This window comes from Lonchura striata, chromosome 2 (assembly GCF_050655825.1).
Source record: "Lonchura striata isolate lonStrDom1 chromosome 2, ASM5065582v1, whole genome shotgun sequence".
NCBI classification, from domain to species: domain Eukaryota; kingdom Metazoa; phylum Chordata; class Aves; order Passeriformes; family Estrildidae; genus Lonchura; species Lonchura striata.
The window spans coordinates 143424044-143433199 of record NC_140704.1 but is presented as its reverse complement, the minus strand read 5'-3'; the positions used below and the strand labels follow the sequence as shown (position 1 = coordinate 143433199).

Genomic DNA, 9156 nt, shown 5'->3' with positions numbered 1-9156 from the left:
GAGGGGTGAGAGGTGACCACTCCTTGGCAAGCTGAACCTGAACCTTTTCACATTCCTGTATGGCCACCACCATTAATAATTTGTAACTCGCTTTTCTTTCGAAGCACACCAGAAATATCCTGGCTGCATGGAAAGCTCAATGCCTGCCCCACCGCTGAGTGAGGAAGCTGCAAGCCCACTGTCCATAGCTCTGAAATAAAGAAGTTTCTTTTCTTGGGCCCCAGAAAGAGTAGTTTAATCTGCAAGGTTTTCCTGATTTGGATGCATTTATAGTCATAGAAGTATAAAAGAAATTATTTTAAAAGAGAAAGGGTAGTATTATTTGATACTGAGGTGCAAATTAGAAAAAGCCTTTTATCCCTGCTAAAATTTAGTGATGATAATTGTGGCATGAGCAAGGGAAATGGCTCTTTCTTTTAAAGAGCTGTGAAAGAACAATTTCTGCATATACCAGCAGTTTACAGCTGATATATTTTTATTAGCATAGGGTTATAAATGCTAAAAATGCTATATAAATAAAGTAAACAAACAAATAAATATAAATATTATCTATATATAAATATCTAAATTATATAAATGCTACAAATATATACCAAAACCCTCTAGAACTAGAGATTTAAATCTGAACTTTCTTCTATTCACACAGAGATTTTCAGAGGATCGTGAGTTTCCACTCCCACACAAATCCCATTTTTATCTGCCACTGCTCTGGAGAGAGGTTGAGATGAAAAGTGTTCTGTGAAGAGGAGATTCAGGACTGCTATTCCCTGGATTTAAATTATGAATAATCATGATCCACACACAACCAATCATGTAAGTGGCTTCTGTATTCTCACTAGAACATATATTTATTCTGTGCCTTCTTATACTTGTGTTTTTTTATATTCACATTTTCACTTGACCATACCACTTAGCAAATGATCCATGAACCCAGCTGTCCCCAGAGCTGTGGCTTGAAAAGAAGCAAGAGAGGGAGATGAGTGACAAAACTAAAAACTGTGTTTGCCTGCAGCCCTGGAGTGAGGCTGCCCTGGACTTCTGGTGTGGAGGAAGAATGGGCACTTTGGGCGCTTTGGTTTCCATGTCCTACAGGTGAGGTAGAGGTACAGACTTGTGTACCCAGGTCTCATCCTGGCACAGAACAGAGTCATGGCCAAGCTGAGCATAAGGCCTCACATGTGAGTTGGAGTCCTGAGAATCTGAGAGCAGGAAAGTCTAGAGTTAGGAAATAAAGGATATGTGATGATCTGAAGTAAAATAATTTTCAGGTTCTGTTTTGGGTGCATGCTCATCTCAGGTCTCAGTCAGGCACTGGAAGAGTAAGAGCATATCCTGAGCCTAGGAGACCTTTGCTTAAATCTAATCCAGAGCCAGATAGAACACTTCACCCTTGACTCTGCTCCATGCACCTGGCTTTGGTGAGTATGGTTCTCAAGTGAGAAAATGAAAGAACTGTGGAAGAAATGTCAGCTATCCTTGAGGAATACATGCCTAATAGTATACAAGAGGTTAGTGTTATTTGTATTTCAACAGTCTTTGATGGATTTCCCTTAGCTAGGTTAAGAAATGAATATAGGTAATTCCCAATTCCTTTTACCTGATTCCAGTAACTTGTGGGTTATATAAAAGATAGGAGTACTGTGTTCCAGGTCAGTAGCCAAATACTGCTCTTGTTCTAGCTATATTCTTCCATATTCTATCAGCAGGAAAATTTATCCCAGAAGAGAGAGCAACAGAAACATGACAGAAAGAACTGTCTTATTTTCTGGTATGCACCTTGCTTATCTCTTTTTTTTTTTTTTTTAAGAATGATATGCTATAGAGTGACACCACTTTGAACATGTTTTCCCATCACTGCTCTACCAGCTCTAAAAACTGCTTTTGTTTGGATATTGTTATTATCTGCTAGACACTGATAGGAATGTGGAGTCACTCACTGGGAAAGGGAAACATGGTTCTCATTCAGAAGGAATGCAGCTTCAGCCATGCAGTTTACAGCTCAGTTGTATTTGAAGTTGAGCCGTGGGACCTTGTGGCAATAAAAATCATTGTGATTTATAGGAAAATATCACTCTGACTGTCTCCTCTATAAAATCTTTTTACTACTCTTGTTGAATATAAATCAGAATTATTTGTCCAACAATATCATAGTTTTGGCAAAATGTTGCAAAGACAAAAAATAATCATGTTTGAATTGTCTTGGCCTTATTCTACAAAGAGATATTACTGGAATTTATTGCCTTGCCAGGATCAATATCCTTGTCCTTAAAAATAGGTGTGTGTAACAGTATGTCTAAATTGATACCCAATCTAATTTAAGGATGTTCACCATGAAGTTTACCTTCAAATTGCAATCACAGTAGATGCAACTGTTGAACTGTTGTTGAAATGAAGGTGACAGTATTTCAAAATCCCACTCTGACCATATTTGCAGCACTAGACTTCAAAGCCTTTGGGGTATTTTTTCTTTTTTCCAAGGTGAAATCTGATGTGTCTCAGCATATTTGACTCTTATGTCAGAAATTTCAGTAGGAGAGCAGCCTCCCTTCCCACACTGTATATGAATTCAATTTCTAAAGAAGAATACTTATGTTGCAAGAAGTAAATGATCAATTAATTGTTTGTCAGTCCAGTTTCTGCCTCTCCAGTGAAGCCAGCAGGGGAATGGACAAGAGTTAAAGGAAGGTGAGGGAGGCCAGGAGACAACAGCAGAGGTGATGAGAATTTAAGGCTGGACCGAGTCACCTCTTTCAAAGCCAGTGACAGCCAGGGCTTGCTGGCCAGCAGCATTTTAGCCATGTGTGGTTCATGGGTGTGTGACCATTGTGGTTTCCTGAATTAGGCTGAGAACACACTCAGGCTACAGGCACTGCAGGGACAATACCTCCAGTTTGCCCTGACCAAGCAAAAGCCCAGCTCTGGCTCATTCCTGAGTGGATTCATGGAGGCCCAGGGACACCTCTCACTGTTAGAGTTTGTGGAGTCCTCTGGGATGGTAGATCTTGGCCAAATGAAGTTATTGGGGGAAAAGGGTTAACTTCCCTTGCACCATACAAGAGACTGGGTTAGACAGGGAATGTAACTCTCCTTTCTGGCCTTTATGAATTTATGAGTTCACAAATCCTTCCCTGTACTAAAAAGACCTCTACTGCTGGTAGATGAGCATCTGTGCATGTCTTCTGTTTGAAATCAGCTGGAGAGCAGCTGGAACAGGCAGCCCTCTCCTGACCATAAATGATTCAGCATAGCCAGTTCAGAGTGGTGCCCTGGCCAGAGATACCAGCCAGAGGTGCACAAACCACAGAAGAGCTTGGGCATGTAGTGAAGGGCAGAAGGGACTCATCTGTCCTATGCAGCCAATTCCTTTTCTCTTAGAAGTCCACATCTCGAATAATACTGAGCAGTATTGAACAGGGATATAGTGGGCAAAATAATCCACTTGTTTCTGTATCAAAAAAATTTCTAAAATTTAAATATAAGGAGTTGTCAAAGGCTGGGCAGAACTTGTTCCAAGGCTTTGTTCTTTGGTGGAAAATGTGTAATCTAGGCCAAACTAGCTAATCCACAGGTAGCTCACAAAAGAAGCAAACAAATTTTCTATATCAAGTAATAAATAAAAATGTACTGCAAGATTATTTAATCAGAAATGGGTACTGATTGTATAAGCCAGAGCTGATATGGACTTCAGAAACAGCATATAAGATATTTAATGCTCAGAAATATGAATATATATTGGTAAGAAGCCTTGATGTACTTTTGTTCCCTTCTACTTTATGTGTATGAAAGATGCAGATATAGCTCTGTGAAGAGTCACTATAGCATTCCTGAAGTATACTGGTCCATTTTGACCACTCAGCTGAATATTCAGGATTAAATAATACAGATTTCTGACTTCTGAATTAGAGGTATATTTTGTAATAATATTATATGTAATTGTATTATATTATTGTATTATATATAATATGTATTATATTTCTGCCTCAGTCTTCCTATTTGCGCAGTGGAGGTAAAGCTATCTACTTTCTTTCTTCAAGGAAGCCTTGGTAGGGTAAAAATATTTATTTACAATTTTAAAAATGGAAACTATGAGACAGGCACAAATTTAATTTATTATAAGTGTGCATTTCTTGCCTTACATGCACAGAGAAAGGTGTTTCCCTTTGCCTCTATTATGAGAAGATTGCAACAGCCCAGAACATTCAGGAAACCAATCACAGATGTTGACTACACCCACATATTTCTGAAGTTTTTGGTGATAAGCACACAGTCTGCCTACTACAGGAATAAGCATGTACTGGTTCACATAGAAAATGAAGATACAGCAATTTAAACCAAGTGCTGATGAATTGTGTCTATCCCCCTCTAGCTATTTTCTGCAATATTAAAAAAAAATCATTATTTTTACTTCTTCCTACACAAAATAGGCTTTCATTTCTCTTTCTTCTATTATGCCAATGAGTCAAATATGTCAATGTGATATCTTTCAAAGTCACTTCAGTAGGATCAGATATCAAAAACCAAAGTAAGAAAGAAACTGGAATAAAACTTGTACTGAAATTTGAAAGATACAGAGATGCTTAAGTGTTAAAACTACAAAAAACCTGGAGGTTTATAGCTAGCTACTGTATTTTTCTGTGTACACAGTTTGTTAGCCAATACTTCTGGCAGAAGGGAAAGCAGGAATATGGAAAACTATTCTAATATGGAGAAATATAGAGGCTTCAGCAATCTATAAACTCTATTCAGGTTTTCTGTGTCTCATTAATCCAAACTAAACATAAGCAGTGTAAATAGATATAAATGTAAATATGTGCACATATGTAAATATTGCATATGTAAATATGTGTACATATACATATGTAAGCATTCATAGCTTCTGGAAGCCCAGGCTTGTTTCAAGACAGGATAGCTTAGGTATAATGTTAACACAAGCGTGAGAGGAACTGTTCCAAAATAACCTTCATCTGACCTTTTGGACCTAGGTAGATGTTACCAGAAAATCCATTTATATCAGACATTGGGAAAGGGAGGAACTCTAAGCTCTGTAATGTCTGTGAGTTCAAAATCCCAGAACACTCTCCTAAACTAAAGAAACAAGACTGATGATGGTGCCTGTGCATTTATTTTATCTGAATATGTACATTTCTTTTGCTAGTCAAAGTAGTAATTTTGCTAAATTCACTTGTTCCTGCTATTCCTCTACATTCCTCTACAAAGTTAGACATTGCTTCTGCAAATGGGTCACTCTTGGGATCCCCATCCTCAGAAGCAAGAAAGAGAAGATTTACATTGCACCAGTAACCACAAAGTAGAGCCAGTGCCTGGTTGTGCTACTTGGAGAAGTTTAAAATATAAGGACTGCAATTCTGTGCCAAAGACTGAATAAAAAATGGCCAGGGCAAACACAGGAGCAAAGGGCAGCTCAGATAGAGCTGTGACTAACTACAAGAACCTTGCACCTGGTTATCCACTGGTAGAATTAATGTCAAAGAGTTTTCCTAAGAAAAATTTCCCCACTTATTCTCTTCTGTGGGTGACTTTTCTGTCTGCTGTCAGCCATGTGGTGTCACTGCAGGGGGAAATGCAGAGAGGAAGGCTGATGCACCAAAGGCTGAAAGCAGAGCAAACAGCCAGGACTATTCCACTTTACAAAACCAAATTACTTATCTCAGAAAGAACTCTGAAATACTCCTGAGGGCAATTAATGTGGCCTTAAGGCCTCTTTTGTACAACACAATAGGTGTAACCAATGGGTCTGTGGCTACTCAAAACCTTTAGTGCTTCATATTTAAGGAAATAGTAGCAGTAATAGTGAGAATGTAGAATCATAAGATGGTGTCATGGTGTCTGATATTTCTAGGCCTTTAACAGAATTTGCTTTCCTAGAGATGACACCAGGATCTTACAGTTAACATTGAGTCAGATATGAAGACACAAATCAGAAACAATTTCTGCCCAAAGTGCTTAGAAGGAAGAGAAACCATTGTAATCCCCTGGCTCTGTCCAGGTTTAGAAATGTCTGATAAATATCAGTGAGCACCATATATTTTTTGCTTGACCTTCTGGAGGGCCACATAATTGCATTGCTTTTAGCTGTCCTGGCATTCCTTACAGGCCTGGGTAGGATACACATAGGCTCTGCCATTAAAAATAGCCCTATGAGAAAGAAAACAGCATTTTGGAATCTGAACTGAAAGAAAAATACATGGATTTTGCCATAAGTTGACATAATTTGTGTGTCTTATTAATCTTCATAAATCAAGTTCTACAAATAGATTCACAACATGACTCTGCTGGTAGAGGCAGTCTGACGTATAGCTGATAAGCATCCAAACTAGATACCTGTGCTTTCAGTGCTTTCTTAATTACAGACTCAGGTTTTCATGCCTCCAATTAGATGAGCTGCAGCTGGGAGGAGTTCTCCCAGTGCTGAGGTCACGTCAGAGGGGAGAGCACAACTTCAGCTGTACCTGCAGAAACCCCCATGCACAGCCACCCCTACGTCTGCTTTTCACTGCACTCGGGATGGAATTGCAAAACACATTACCTGCTGTGTCCAGAGGCCAGACACAAAAACAGGAGGCAGAGTCTGCAAAGATGAAGACAGAAAACTCTGTAAAGCCAGGTTCTGTCTTAAGGCAGGCTATGAGATGGCCCATAACTTTACTTTCCCTGAGGATCCCAAACCAGGAGCCATTTCCTCAAGCTCTTATGGATATATAGCAAGCTTATTCAGCTGTTGCGCTGACCTTCCTTCATGGCCCAAAACCATGGAAACAGGACTGAGACCATACCTGCTGTCACAGACCTTTTATCATCAAAGTAGGAGCTGAGAGGACTGAGAGGACTGGTTGTACCTCCCCTGCTCTCTCATTCATTGTGAACTGCTAGAATCTGGAGACACAGTGCAGGCAAGTGTCTGTGTAATTTATCCTCCTTTATGTCCCTGCAGACTCTCAAAAGGAGCAGTCATGATATAATCCCCTGTTAAAATGCCATCTTATAGGTATTTGTTGAGAATTCTCATATGTTGCTGTGTCACTTGATTTAATTCTACCACCAATTCAAATGGAGTGTTGGGCTGCTTTCCTGTCTCTGTTTGAATTTTAAATCCTCTCTGTATCCTGCTGAAATAATCTCTGCCAGAGACAACTTATCGCTAGGTATTACTGAAATGCTCCCAAGGAGCACATTTATTTCTTTCTTATTCTTGGCGTAGACCAGGTCACAAGAAATGGGAGGAATTTTAAAGAAAATTTACGAAAGTGGATGCCAAAATACTCCTCCTTTTGCCCCAAGATCTCATCTTCCCTAGGTTTAGGGGATGCAAGACAAGCATGGCTTGCTATACCTCTATCCATGGTCTGTTTTCCAGAAAACATGAAATGATGTGCTTTGTGCAGGTAAGATCATTTCCCTTTTTGGGAACAGAACTGGGAGAGCTTTCAGGTGATATGGAATTTACTCTCCAGTCTCCCAAACATCCTGGCTAAAAGCAGATGGTTGTTACTGGAAATTTGCTTGATTATGATGCTGGCACTAGGCTTCTGCAGACTTGAGGATTTATATAGATTTAGCTATAACTATAAAATGAGTGTTATACCTGCTGCATCTTTAAAGCCCTTCACATAACTACTTCAATTTTCTTGTCTCCTCTGCAAGTTAATGGTCAGGGCATCTGTGCAATACCTGAATTTAAGCACTTTTTTCTAGGCAGCTCTCCCAGTGGCTGTTAGCCAGCCCTGACCACTCAGCAGGCCTTCCTCTTGGGCAGGACCCCAGGGACAGCTGGCAATGGCTCCACCACAACTTATTTCCTCTTCCAGCCACATCAAGCATCTGGCTCCCACTGTGGAGCTTGTGTACCTAGTGCTTAACCACATCCAGGATAAAGTGCTAAATATTTGTGATACGTAGATAATGAATATAAATGTAGGCAGGAAGGACTGTTAGCAAACCTTCCTTTAGACTAGTGGAAAAAAAAGGGTAAGAGCAAGTGGGAGATTTTCCTAGAGCTTGTATCACAAAGCCAGCAAGTGTTTTACATAAATTACTAATAAAGAACTCATTATAGATGCTGGAGATATTTAAAAAAAAAAGAATGTGGTAGATTCCAATGTTTCCATTTTTTAGAGTTAAATACTGCAGGAATGCTTAGAGTTTTATCTCCTTCTGTATTTTAGCAGGATATACTGCATGTGCAATGAACAGAGGTTTGCATTCCTTGTAAGGAGGTATTAAATTTTTTGAAAAAAATTATTCTCAGGAAAATAACTATGCGGTTTTATGGAAAACGTGTTTTTCTTTACATGTAGTAAACTAGATTCATTAGAAGCAGTTGACATGACCTATTTTTCCCACCATATTTTTCAGTTCTTGAGACTCCAGGTTTTGACCATCAAAGGGCAGGAAAATGTGCCAAACTTCCACTGTTAAGGACATCAGCTGTTGAAGTCCCCCTGCCTGAAGCAGTTGAGGAGCTCCAGTCCAAGTGTCTGATCCTTGCCCAGGGAGTTGCTGCTCCTTCCAGAACTCCATGGGAAGCCATAGGAAACTAAAGGTTTGTCATCACTTCTGATCTTAGACTTGCATTTCAGATAATTTAAACCTGTGTCAGATTGTTGTTTAGGAAATTAGAATTATCTCCATAAGAAACTGAAAACAGTGATGCATACACCCTATTAAAAATGGCAGGGGAAAAGGAGTTGCTAACTATTTTAAAGAAAAGTAACCATAAAAATATAGTAGGTAACCATACAAATAGTCTCGATTTTTTTTATGGCGTTCTTGTTTCCCAATAAATAAACTAAGCCTTAATGCATATGTAATACATTTTACTAGAATGCAAGTGTGCTTGGAAAAGTATAAACCATTTGCTGAAGGAAACTGGAACTTCCTGTGAAATGGAAACAATTTCAGAGCAAAATATTAAGATCATTCTTTTATTATATTCATTGGCCCTAAACTACTTATTTATGGACAGTCAGAAAAGATGGGAAAGGTCTTAGACATATCCCAGCCACAGTATGTATATTTCCATTATTGATGCTAAACCCCAAGGTATTTTAAAGAGGACTGGTGCCTTCAGCTCACCTTCTGCTTTCAATAAAAATACAATTTTCATAGAAAAACTAATAATGGCTTCCTGTCTTTCCT

The 9156-nt window shown here is 39.1% G+C and overlaps 1 long non-coding RNA gene across 1 annotated transcript; it reads left to right on the top strand.

The window, feature by feature from the left end:
• The first annotated feature begins 672 nt into the window (after positions 1–672).
• On the top strand, positions 673–8561 carry LOC146768457 (uncharacterized). Its single transcript, XR_014953452.1, has 2 exons — positions 673–813; positions 8374–8561. It is a non-coding gene; the product is annotated as an uncharacterized LOC146768457 (long non-coding RNA).
• Positions 8562–9156: the final 595 nt, after the last annotated feature.